Raw genomic sequence first — 14,275 nt, forward strand, 5'->3', positions numbered from 1 at the left:
GTGCGCTCACACTTGCACAACACTAACTATACACAGCCCAGTCGCTGTACATGGTACGTCGCGACAGGGCTGTACGCGCGCGACCACCAATCACTAGGAGAGGCGACGTAATCGTACACGATAGCTTTGACTTTTGATACTTACGATCATTTTTGTCACCTCAAACTCATCGAGTATACTCTTCAATATTTACTCTACATCTGATGCTATATATATTCAAATGTACGTAATGAAACTTACCGAAATTGATCATCATATCCAGCATGTCCACACCGTACACAATCTTTCACGCCAGGCCAAGCTCAGATATCGGGTGGTCACGTGATGTGAATGCCCTTTCAAGCAGCGTACGCACGGTTACTAGTATAAGGTACTAGTATACAGCTATAAACTGTACTGGGGTATTGTGTCGCAGACGCCAAGGTTTGTTCGACACTTTCAACGCACACGCGCTCGCTCTGGAGCACATCCGGTCACGCATGCGCATAAGTCAAGGCGCCATTTTGAATCCTGCAACGACGAAGCCCGGCGGTCAGGAATTGCGCCAGAAAGTGTCATTTATTTGTTCCACGGACTTATCGCAAGTGGTCTCCATGGACCCAGTGTGGCGAACTATTCTTCTGTAGCATTTAACGTGAGTAAAGTATTCTGTTTAAAGGAGAAAAGTATACATGTTCCTAAGTTTTGTAGTTGTGTTGAGGTTCCTCACTTCGAGGCTGCATGCCGTGCGTGTCAGACGCTGTTTTCGCATAGCGTAACAGTGTCTGGTCGGGCTAGCACAACACGTACACAACACCAACACAAGATGCGCGTCAATCATTTAATCAACGCAGTGCATGCATCAAATCCTGACAGCATTCAGCAGCCTCCCGTCCCGTGATTTCTCCTGACTCCAGCCCTGCTGCGACGAATCTGTCTCGATAGTTCATATGTTTCAACAACAGGATAAAGTCATAGCAAGCTCAAACTCTAAAGGTCTATCTAACAGCGGTAGCAGTTTTCTAGGTAGTGTCTGCAACTTCAGCAACAATCCACGTATCATACGTAAAAGGTCTCGCGACTTTTCAAGAACCACGAGCTAGCAGTGCTACTACGAGCTACGCGGAGCCTCAATAAATCACGTCGTCCGGATCCCCATCCCAGGCCACACTGACTGCACTACCCCATTGTACACAGTGCACACACAGTGCACACACGACACGACCCGACCGCGATCTCGATTCCACCGATTTAGCTGCTCAACTTCTCGCGAGCGGATGTACGATGTGTCAATCTGGAACGGGAACTAAACGTCTTTCGTCATTCTAGGGCTTGCTTCACAAACATTAAAAATCATGGTATACTGTGTGTGTCTACAGTATTGCTCAACTTTCTAATGAAAGTACTCATCTTTGGAGACTTTTTAATGCGGCCATTAAAAATTAAAAAAAAAAGAACAATATCAACTTTTCGAAACATTTCGATCATAATTTTGAGTGGATTGTGAAAATATTAGATAATCAAGTAGCTGTGCAGGGAAACCTGAGTGGCATATCATGATATTAAGTTGCCATTAACTTTAAAAACACTCCATACACTCTCTAACCTACCACGTTTTCTCACTCACCATCTGCTTAACAAAAGTTTTGGCAATTAAGAACCCAAGCGAAATTTCTCTTTATAACCACCGAATTTCGACCATGTCCCACATTCGAAACATCCCAAGCTGGATTGTTCTATGATAAGTTTGGATTTTGTTTTCTTTTTGCTTTCTAACTTTTTTGAACCCTCTTGCTCCATTTCATTTTCTCCTTGTATGCATTTTCTTTTTTTTTTTCTTTGTGACAATAAGGATGTAAATAGATATGCTGTACCTTTGCTATTGCTAAAGGCCTATATAGGGCCTACTTACCTATCACAAACCTTCAAGTACATGTAGTGACAACTGCTCTATACTTTCATGGTTTTACCTTACCAGGGATGTATGATTAAAGGTATACTATTTTAACATGTAAACAAAGGCTAATTACACGTATTGTGTACGTCTGAGTTCGAATCCGTCATTGGATTTTCAAAATTATGATTCATTTTCACGAAAAAATGCCAAAACCGAAGTCTATCGGGAACGCCCCTAAAAAAATCCGGCTCAGCGGCGGGTGATTGACAGATGTGTGTATACGTCACAACCAGAATATACGAGCCAGCTCGCCTTCGAAGGAGCTCGCATATCTGCCTTGCACTGCGTGTTAAAAAAATACGTGTGAGCGATAATTTTGCCCTCTTTTGAAAGCACGATTATGAAGTATTGAAATTGTAAACTGAGGGGAAATGCCCATGTTTAAGGAATTTGAACATTACTCTACATACACATACGATGTAATTTGATTTGGGCCCATATTTTACCCAGTTTATCTTATTTATAGTCAACGTTATTTTATTCTTCCCGAACCTGTTAGTGCGAAAATGTGTTGCATACGTAGACGTCAATACAGGCGTTTTATTTCTCCGCTCTAATACTCGGGCACTTGCTAACACGAGCATTGTCTTGCGTACACAATAGTTTGATCAATATACGACTGACTAGCGCGACTGGCGTTGTTGGATTCACTAACGTGTTACAGTGAAGTGTTAGCGTCTGCGTTCGGACTGAATTTGTAGCTCTGAAAATTTGAGAAAACGCTGCTTCTTGACAATGGATCTGGGGCTTGAGTCGGATTTGGTGGTCTGAACCCGAATCTGAGATGGAGGAATCAGATGACGACAGTGGAGACGAGCCAGCGGCCCTAGATCTATTTGTTTGAGCCGCTTGCAGAGGTGGAGGCCCATGTCAGGCTGAGGCCGAGTCGGTGGACGCTCCTGCGGGCGGGCTCGGGGAAGATGCTGAAGCTCGTGCCGCTGATCTTGACGGCGACGCACCTGCGCCTGCCGCTGCAGGAGCAGTACAGTGAGACTGGGAAATAAACTGGTAAATTAAAGTTAACTTGTACTTCTTATTACCAGTCATAGTTTCAAATGTATTATGCTCATTTGTTGATCCATAGTCTAACGTTTGTTACATATACTTTGAAAGTTTGAAATTATGTTTTGAAAAAGGACAACTTAGGGCCTAACATCAGTTACCGAAGTCTTATTTTGTACATTATACTTTATAGTATAAAGTGAGATATTATTCAGAACAAAAGTGAAAGAAGCTTCGGAAGTGGGCTGCTGGTGACACAAAGAAGAACAGTTGCCTGGGCCTATTACTAGTAGAGGTCTACCAGGTATAATGTACTTGTGATAGACCTACGGCTACGCTATAGCCATATAGCTGTAGACTCTAATTTCTTCCTAAGTAACTTTTGTATGATTATCTTCTCGTAAAAGTATGAAGTAGAGTCTCCAAATCACTGGATCATGTATAAATATTGCCACTACAGCAGAAAATACACAGCATTGGAGTGACAAAGCTACTATATTTTATGATAGTGCCAATAACTGCTATTTACTGCATAGAGATTATGGCAATCATTCACTAGTGGGATATACATTGTATTTGGTTGTTATATTTAGCCTTAGCTCTTGGGTAAACTTGAAGGGAATAAACCCTCAACTGAAATAAGCCAGGCAACCAAAAAATATACATTCCACTAAAGTGGATGATTACCACAAACTTAGTACAGTACATGTGCATATAGCAGGTGAGCATTGCCATGGGGTGGCAAGCCAACGTTCACAAACAATGGGGTGTTTTTATGGGAGACGCCTCTGGTATATGTATAGTGATAGACTCATTTTGTAGATATTTTGCGTGTATAACACAACATCTTGCGGAGGTCATCTCAACTTCTAGATGGCAGCCCAATGTTGGATGTGAATAGTACATGTATGCTGCATGTATGTTATGTACATGCTCGCATGGCTATTTCATGTATTAATGTGTGCAGACAATTCACTGTTGCAGAAGTAACTCGTACATATAAACAACCTCTTTTAGCATCACTTTATGTTCATGCTTTCTATTTTGATAATACAGGTGTTCATGCAGTTGTGGGTGTATCCCAATGCAGTCAGTGAGGGAGTCCATATGCTGCAAAGAATTCCTGTACTGGTGAGGAAGATGAATGACTACACTGACGGTGAGGAGGACCTGAATTGCATCACGGAGCACCCAGGATTCCAGCCAGTATGTCTAGACAAGTGGGTACTGGAGACGGCGTATTTTCAGTATGTACAGCAGTATGAGGGTCACCACCGGAAGGATGTAACTGAGAATGAGTGAGTACCTATACTAGTGCAAATGTGCTACTACATGCACGCCATTGAACTTTAGAAGTTTATCAAATTTGTGAGAATGGTTTACACTATAACAAAGTTATGTATCATCAGTAAAATAAAAAATGTTATTGACATGTCCCCAAATTGGAAGTAGTTCGAAACAACAATGAACACTTTTAGTTACATTTTTCATAGCAAATAACTGCTGATAAGTAAGAGTATAATTCATAAACCATGTTATAAGGTTGTACAGTGGAACTTCGTTTAGTTGGAAAAAAAAATAACAAAGTGCTAATACAATGTGTTACATGTATCTAAACATTTTGCAGGTCCCAGCTCTTTATATGAAAATTTGTGTTTTTGTACCATAGTATAACAAAGTAATTTTCATGGTTCCATGGTCCTCCTTAGGACCTGTTCATTTTTATTATTATTATTATTGTTTTTTTTTTCTTCTTGTTTTTTTTGCGGGGGGGGGGGGATCTTCTCTGTCTCTGTCTAGCTATGTTATAGCCTCAGGCCTTTTCGGTAATTACATGTACAATGCTATGACATCAAATCCTGTGATGTTTAAAGAGAATAATGTATTCATGAACAAATCAAAAGGGGGGGAAAAACAATTCTATGCCTATGCATTCAAGTATTGACATAATATGCAAGTGTATTAACATGCTTGCTAACCCCCTTGTCTTTCTTGTATTTCCTCTTTTTTTTTGCAGGCGATCAAGGCACATTGCATACCGCCAGCTGGCTCAGTGGTGTTGGGGTTTTCTGGGCAGGAGGGTTCGTGTTCGCCTTCCTTCATGTGCCGTCACAACCATCCCCTACTCTTATCCATCCGAGGTGTACAGGGGATTCGAGGACATATAAAATTTGTTTCTTGGATCTTCAAGTGTGACATTTGAGGGACTGGGATTGGGATTATTTTTCTTGTATGTTGCACTGTATTACCCATGGCTACACCTCTGAGTAGAATCCAGAAATCAAGTTCAGAAACCATTTCTACAAGACTCTGGATGCTTGTCATGTATTCTGTTTTACTTAGTATCTTACTATCTATCTTTAGAACAAATTATTGAGTTTGAGAGTATTGCAGTGATACAAATTTTAATGTGTTCAAATATAGTGCCACATTTGTTTCTTTTCTTGTAGCTTTGATTTACATCTCCTGCATGTGGTTATTATACATAGTATTTATCTTGTCCTAATCTGTTGTAATCATAATTCAATACTAGTATGTTTATGCTACTCAAGCAGAGCATATACCGGTAGACTGAACGTGCATAAATTGTAAATAGAGAAGGGAAATGCCTAATGAGAGTGATAGGTCATGAAGCTGTAAATCATATTTTTGCCACTAATGTAGCTTGTTTCTATTCATATCCATTTCCTATTTTCCTATGACATTTTGAAGTGGGGAAATGACAAGTTTTGTGTTCTCATGAAATGCTTGTACATTGTACTTTTTTACCCAGTGTCGGTATGTTCCCTGCTCTTTCAAAATGAGGTGAAAGTTGCTGACCATGAAAATGTAGATTTGTGGAGCATTATTTATAGTTACAGTGTATGTAATGGCTTTCTCACATGTTACACATTTAGATATGATCAAACAATAAATGTAAGTGATGCAACGCAGTGACAAGTATTCTTGAGTGACAAATCTTTTTTTTTTTTTTTGGTTTTACATAGCAACCCATCTCCTTCCCTTGAAATGTTTCTTGCCCTGATTCATATGACACCCACATGTTTCTGTGGTGCCGAGTACAGATGCAAATAGTACACAGAGATTTCAAAGTGATTCTAAACATGAGGATGTAATATCATTTACAGAATCCTTTTACAATCTTTCTCAGCTCTCTGTATCTGTACTCTAAGCAACAAAAACATGCGGTTGTCAGATGTAACGGACTCCAATTTTATAAATTAGACCCCGTAATTATGAAAATACCCAAATAGCGATTTTCTTACTAATTCAGAACACACACACACATACACACAACACACACACACACACACACACACACCCCTCACACACACATATACACAAACAACTTGTGTAGAATTTGGCTAAAATTATCAAGAGAACACCTTCCATGTAATGCTGTGTAGTACTTCTACATTTATTCATCTCACAATGGATGAAGTAAGCTTGAATTCTTCTATGAGATGATTCAAAGGTATCAACATTCAACCAACATACATGTAGAAATGTTTTTGATACTGGATACAAATACCGTTTTAGAGAGGAACATTTAACCAAATGTTCAAATATGAGTTTTTGAATGGCTAAAATATCAACAGAAATTAGAGCAAACTTTTTACATTTATTTTTCTACCCAGGTATTATAATGAGATAGTTCATAAAACAAGGTAATTCTAATTTTCATAGTCCCTCAATACTTGTTATAACAGGGTTCCACTGTACGAGCTGAATCGTACTTCAAAATCTAAAACATGGATGAAACTAAAAAGCTCTCTCTTACAGTTGCTAATTCAACGAGTGTTGTGTATTTTGTATTGTATTGTATTGTAATTGTATCTTGAACAATACTTGGTTATCTTGAGAAATGTGTATTTTCAGGCATACCACATCCATGACCTTTGACCTACCTAAGTTATCTCACCTTTACACACAACCACACTTCAATATGATCCATCTATGCAAGAATGCATGAATTTTACCAAACAATAAATGCGTTATCTTCACAACAATTTGCTAATGGACAGACAATACAGGCCATACCATCGGGCATACAAAAAGTGGTGATGCATGTACTTACTAACAATACTTAACAACCAGACTGTCAAAATACTTCTGTGACACCTACGTTGTATTTTTCTTCTTTCAAGAATGCTTGGTGCAATAAAACATCCCATGGGTCTTTCTGGAGACCCTTTATGGGGTAACTTTATTGAAGGTACATTGTATTTAACACCCCCCTCCCCCCATAAAAGAAAAATACAACAAAAATACAACAAATAATAAATTGATAAGTAAATAAATAAAATGAAATAAATAAAAACATATTTTGACATACATGTACGTCCTCCATCATAAATGTACACAATGCTTATTTGTTTTACAACATATACTGCAAAATTCAAGTATCCAATCAACTCTTTCCTTGGTTCTAAAACTTGATGTACTGATGCCTTTTGGTTTTAGTGACATATTTTTACTTCTAATAATGACAAATTTCATGAGGATGTCTCACCCAGTTACTGGCACATAGAAAAACTTGCTAAAAAAAAAAAAAATTAAAGCAGGTTAAAAGTCATTGACCTGTGTGACCTTTGACTCCATCCAAATCCCACTGTCCCTAAGAACTATGTACATGTACCAAAAAGGTTTGGACAAAACTGAGCATGGTGGAGACAAGTTATGACAGACAAGTAGATGATAGAAACCATTTCAATCCCTCAGTCTCTTATCCTTCAGTGGGCTGACAAAAATGGAAAAAAAAAATTGTATGGTGCACCCCATCCCCTACCCATCAATATATCCTATCTAAGCCACTTTGTCCTTTTATTTATTCTAAAACCACTGGACAGCATTTTTTTTTCTTTGTAGCCTTGTGTCCTAAGAACTCTTATCCACTCGACCTCACTTCATTCATGGGCTGAACTGAGTTGGGTCTGATGCTGTTGAATGACATCTTCTTTTGATGGGTAAGTGTGTTCACTGGACAGTGGAGGTGGTGATGGCTGTCTTGCATGTGGAGATGCCTCACTGTCATACTCTGAAACTTCAGTCATGAGTTCCTCAGCATATGCTATAGAAGAGAAAAAAAGGGGGAAGATATAAAACAAATTAACACACAGATGTTTTTCTTTACATTAAAATGTAGTACATGTATATCTTTTATTTTGAATGATACATTTCTCCCTATTTCTGCATTTCTTTATTTATTTATTTTTTTTGTAGCGGGGAAGCACTGTTATAACTACCATTACCAAGTGATATACATGTACTGTATAATTTTTCTATGTACAAAGTAGGCTTACTACGACAAAACTAGACAGCATCCTATTTTGCTTATCACAGCTTTAACTTACAGTAGGTGGGAGGTTCTTTGATGGGCTTCGCAGTCGCTGATCCAGGCTTGTATTTGGGCTTGATGATGATGAAATGACGCTCTCCTTCACCTGTGGTGGCTTGTTGCCGGTCACTGTTAGGGTTGTGATGCAATGCTGCAAGGTGAAGCCTGCAACAGTAATATTAAGAACTTGGTGATGAAATTCAGCCATTGGACACAAGGTTATATGTAGAAAAAATGATGTTCAGTAGTAACATAACATTGGAACAACCATTCAAATAAAAGGACAAAATGGCATAGCTAAGTATATTAATGGATGGGGAGGGGCACTTGGATTTTACCTTGTGAATTTAGGTATTCTACTTCTCATTCTCAAGGCCATTGTCATTGTAGGAAGGAACAATGTGTCACTAGAAATTGTAAAGTGCATTAAAGCATTGTCTTTGAAATAAGGAAAGACTTGTTTAGACACCTGAAGACTCAAATATTTGTTGTAAAACAAAGATTGGGAAGTCTAGTCAGTACATTTCTTTCCTGTCTTTTTTGTGGTGGTGGTGGGGGTGCTGGAAGGGCAGGGGAAGGGTAAGAGCACAGATTAACTATTAAAATACAAACAAAAATATACTTGCCTGCAAAGCATGCCATGGTATCTGTATACATGACTTCATCTTGGGTGCAAACTGATCAATCACACTGTGAAATGATTCCAGAGAGGAAGTTTGTTGCCCACATGACATCTTCTTGATATCTTTGAGAAGAGTTGTGCTGCAAATGATGTCATCCAACTTTTTAGCGACTTTCGTATCTGGATATCAAGAACAAAAAATGAATTGGAGAGGCAAATCAAAGAGAAAATGGTTGTTGGTACTACCTCCAGCAAATGAATTCTTGGGGCTCTAAGGTATGAAATCAATTTTGGGAATTCATCAACTGTAGGTTTCCTTTGAATTGCATTCACACTTCAGTGCAAGAGTATCACACAAAATGTCTGATATCCCTTCTACTGTAGTCCAGCTTTAGCCCATTTTTGAAGCGGGATTTACTTAGTAACCTAGCTTTGTAACCGCAAATGCAAAATTTATTAGTGCTACACTTTCCTACTGGTTTCAGTTCAGTTTTGTGCGGTATTAGAGGCATATGGTAAACACTGTGACTATTGCAACTGTCCTAAAAATCTTGAAATGTTTATGACCACTTTTGGTTCATTAGTTTTGGAAAAAGTTACGGTACCCATACAAACACACACCGCATACGTAAACATACAAAGCAGAACATGCAAAATCCCTCTTTTTCTTTGTTTTTGTTTTTTTGGTCTATTCTTTCACCCCTGCATACATGTGTCACTGAATTTAGACCAAGCGAAATATCAAGATACATTTTATGCTGATGCCTGAAGCGGACCTGCTTCATTGAATTCCTTCAATGAAGCAGATAATTCCCAGTACAAATGTGTACACGTGGGATATTAGTAGGCCTACATGTATTAGCACTATAGTAGGTCTATGAAAGTACGGTTGCATGCAAAATTATTCCACACCCTCGCATTTAGGACATTCTGGCAAAATTAGTAACATTACAAGTAACTGCAGACATCTCTACTAAACCATTCAAGTGGTGAACAGATTATTACAATTGAATACCAGAGCAAAATTCAAGCTTTGATTCATAGTCCATTCAAATTGCAACCTTCACACAAAAAGCAGGATTCAACGTGAGAGGGGAAGATAGCAGGCCCTGAGCCGACTACTGTACGAGGCTCAGTTGGCTGAGGCTAGTACGGTAGTAGCACGGAGGAGCGCAAGCGAATGCAAGAGCTCTGCGCGCGGGCCCGCGCCGGCAGTAGTCGCGTCCCTCGCCTTCATGCATCCCCAGTCAAGTCTGCTCATCGCATAGTCATACGGTAGGATAGCCGCACCGACCTGAACGCGAAGCGTTCGGGTTGTATGGTTCGGCTATCCAATAACACCGCTGGAGTTCTTGACAAAGCTGACATAACTAAATGAAGAGTCATTTTCACAAATGAATAGTTGAGCTAAGTAATAGCGAATACATTTGTATACAGTACAATCACAATCGTACCGGTAGTAAATCAAACTCAGCCTCCGCGATCAGTGACATAAAGAGATTATACACGTACTAGTGGTAGTTCCCGTATCGACACTGCACGGGCACGGCCTGGCCTGGCTAACTTACCCTCATCCGTATTCGTTCTCGCTTTACACAGCTGCTCTCCTGGGTGTTTTTTTCCTCAGATAATCTAGGTCCAGCTCCAAGCTGGATGTTTGGTACCGCAGATGACTTCAGCATTCGCTTTTTTTTTTTTTTTAACTCCTAACTGGTGGGAATGCTTCCCACTTTCGACGAAATCGTCTTCCTTGAAAGTCATCAAATGGGCACGCAAATCACACTGCTCTCCGATCGATGGCACACTCCACTTTGCTCTATCAATTGAACTTTTGCAGTCCACATTCGGCGAACGTTTTCGTCATTTGGGAATTGATGCAAACTAACACCATTTTTTGTGGTGTTGCTGCATCCTGCAACAACACATCGCTGTGGCATTTTCGCTTTTAAATATCCGAAAACAACTCAAGAAACAGAAAGTGTCACCACTCGAAACATACGTAACATACGCGATGACCGACTGGGATCAAGCGTCGGTCTTCTGGTTGTGAGGTCACAGGTCACATGATCGAGAGAATCCGATATCGCCTATTTTTAGGGGCGGGGCGTAGCATCGGGTAAAGTGTCAGAATATGGAAAATGAAAAATTCATCTAAAAAATATGGATACAATTTTTAACCGAACTTTCCCATTTTTGATATCTATATGACCCATATTTTCATTGGAAAGGCCATTGCTAGATTAAAATAGTATACCTTTAAGTTTGTTGGTTATAAAGGCACGCCATTCAAGGTTGAATATTTAACACCTATAATAGGCCTATCAATTACTAATAACTCGCATTAAAGGAGTAATTTTTAAGAATGAAATAAAAACACTGATTCACAGTTAAACGTGCTGTTTTCTTCTTTTTCTTTCTTTCTTTCTTTCATTCATTCTTTCTTTCTTTCCCTCTTTCTTTTTCTTGTTCCTTCTCCTTCCTACTAATAAGTAATGGTGCAGAGGAAAAACAAGAGATTAAGGGAACCAAAGTCCAAAATATGAGTGGATTGAGTGATTATTGATTGATTGACCGAGAGCATAGAACTCTCCTTTATTTCTTTCCACATCTACAATATATACAGTTAAAAAAGACGAAGTATAAAATGATTCACAACACAATACACAAAGGGATGACATAGGTCAAGAGTTTGTTCGCAAAAACCGATAAGTCCATTTTCGAAAATTTTAAAGTACGGTCTCTGTCATAGAGTACAAAATGATACCTTTTAAATGATATATTGATCACTACAAAGGCACATTTTTGAAATTATGGTCAAAAGAAGCAAAAATTTTCTTGTTATTCTCTTTGTTTTTTTGACTTTTAATCGCAAATATCTCCATTTGGCAAGTATGGACTTATCGGTTTTGCGAACAAACTCTTCATATAACGAAGAAGTAACAAGTCAGACTTTAAAAAAAAAAAAAGGAAGAAGAAGGGAAGTGAGGTAAGGTGAAAGAAAAAGGTGTCCCGTAAAAGCCTCAAGGGCTTGCATTGATGGGATCACCTGACAATAAGGAGTTGGAAAACACGAAAATAACAGAAAATGCAACGCAGTGGCGATGCTGGGTAAATTATATAAATGGGGAATCAAGTGTGAAGAAACGTGATACTAGTATTTGCCGAGGAGAAATATTTTGAGTTGTTGTTTTTTTTTTTTTTTGTGAACGCATTGCAGCAATGAACAGAACACACAATGACAGCGAAGGCTTGAGGAAAATCAGATACTAGTAATTCGTTCAAATAATTCCGTATAAAGGTACCGGTCATCAGTGGATATTGAAGCTATTTATAACTTTTCATCCATGACGTCATTCCTACACGTCATTGAAAGTGATTATAATATTACATGATCTCCGACAATATTTTGTCCTAAATTTTGATACAATCATCATGCTCTTTTACAGTATAATGCGCAATATTACAGATATGAATACAGAAATTATAGTCTTCACCATCGTGCGAAGCAAGTAACATTCAAAATTGTGTCTTTAGTGTTAAAACGTGCATGTCTCACTTAGGGCTTAATATTACGATTTTATTTCATAACAACAATTAAAAACTTCGGTTCTTTTACTTGCAAGATGTATTATCTTAGTATATAACACAGATGTTGAGCATAATATCACAGTGTTTAAGATTACAGCTCCTGCAATAACTTTCATCTAATGTAAAGTCAACTCGGTTTAAATAAATACCACAGCAGCCCCCCCCCCCCCCAAAAAAAAAAAAAATATTGAGAATGAAAAAAAAAGAACTTTCAATTAGTTCATTTATTTCGCATATTTCATAAGAAAACACAAGAAGAGTTTCAACATACAAAATTAGAACGGCGAAGTTTAAAGAGTAAAACAACAATAGCAGCAGCAGCAATGACGCTGTCAAAGTTAACATCCAAAGCATCCTGCCGAATCTTACATAATACGTTATACATGCATGGTAATGCGAGAAACCGAAAAAGGATGTTCGTCCATGCTTATAAAGGTCGCTGAATTAGAATTCAACAAATCAATAATGATAACAAGTATGCTGTCCTTGCAGAATGTAGCAGTTCCTGAAAACTAGAGTAAAAAAAATCATTGATTTGTCTCAGGACATTATAAACTTTATGTCTTCAGTGCACAAAGAAATTGATTGAAATATTGGAACTTTTTTTATCAACATGATCAATATTTTGCTTCTTTGACCGTCTGACTGACCTGGGAGCGCAATCAGGACTTCATATCATTTTCTGGCTTAATTCTTAATGTCTTATCTATCGATAGCCGGCGGAAGAAAATACAATTGTACAGCATTGATACAAAATTAAAGAAACTTACACCTGAACCTTCACCCCTCTGAATATCTTGCCTTAATGTCCGCCTTGCATGGACTATATACTTAACATAACAATGTTTGAATGTCGGGGCAACCAGGGACAGCCTGGTGGTATTTGTGGTAGTGTCGCTGCCCTGAAAGCAGTAGATGACAGGTTCGATCCCTATACTGGTTCATTTTTTTCCGACATGTTTGTAAATTCACAGATCAGTTGCGATCTTGACAAATTTCATTTGTGGACAAATTGGAGAAACTTGCTCCTGTATGATTGTTCTTTTTTTTTCTTCTTCAAGTGATTCATTACCACGACAAGGGGAGAAAAAAGTCAGAGAATGACCAGGACTTACTATTAAATTGCAATTGAACGAGAGGTTGGTTGGTTGATTGATTGATTTAATTTGCTGAGCACCCATGATCAGCAGAGCTGGTTTCCATATAGGGGTCCACATACACACATAAATTACAAATAAAGTAAAAAATACAGTAAAAAAAGTAAAATACAGTAAAATGTAAAAAATACATACATCTTGAATAAAAACAAGTATCATGTTTACAATATAGAACTATACAAGACACACAGAACAAACTTAAAGGACAAGTTCACCTTCATTAACATAAGTATTAAGAGAATGCAGCAATATCAGTAGAACACATGAGTGGAAGTTTGAGGAAAATTGGACAATCAATGCAAATGTTATGAATTTTTAAAACTTTTGTGTTGAAACCGCTGGATGAGGAGACTACTAAGGCTCGTGATGTCATACGAGTACAACAGTATAAAGAAAATGTAAAGAAAATTCAACATATTTTCACTTTTTTTCGAATAATAAAAGGGCACTAAGACTTGCCTCTTTCTAAAGGCAATGGGTATTATGTCAGTAACGAGTCGAAGGAATGTGTACTTTTTTCAAAAGATGAAATTTTGTGAAATTCTCTTTTATATTTTCCTTATATTGCTGTACGCATGTGACACTGACTGCAGTAGCCTTCTCATTAAGCGGTGACTGCACAAAAACTTCAA

General features: G+C 38.2%; 1 pseudogene; it reads left to right on the forward strand.

The window, feature by feature from the left end:
• Window positions 1-4,022: 4,022 nt before the first annotated feature.
• LOC140239996 (uncharacterized) lies at window positions 4,023-5,841 on the forward strand (annotated as a pseudogene).
• The last annotated feature ends 8,434 nt before the right edge of the window (window positions 5,842-14,275 follow it).

The sequence above is a fragment of the Diadema setosum genome, chromosome 16 (genome assembly GCF_964275005.1).
Source record: "Diadema setosum chromosome 16, eeDiaSeto1, whole genome shotgun sequence".
In the NCBI taxonomy this organism is placed as follows: Eukaryota; Metazoa; Echinodermata; class Echinoidea; order Diadematoida; family Diadematidae; genus Diadema; species Diadema setosum.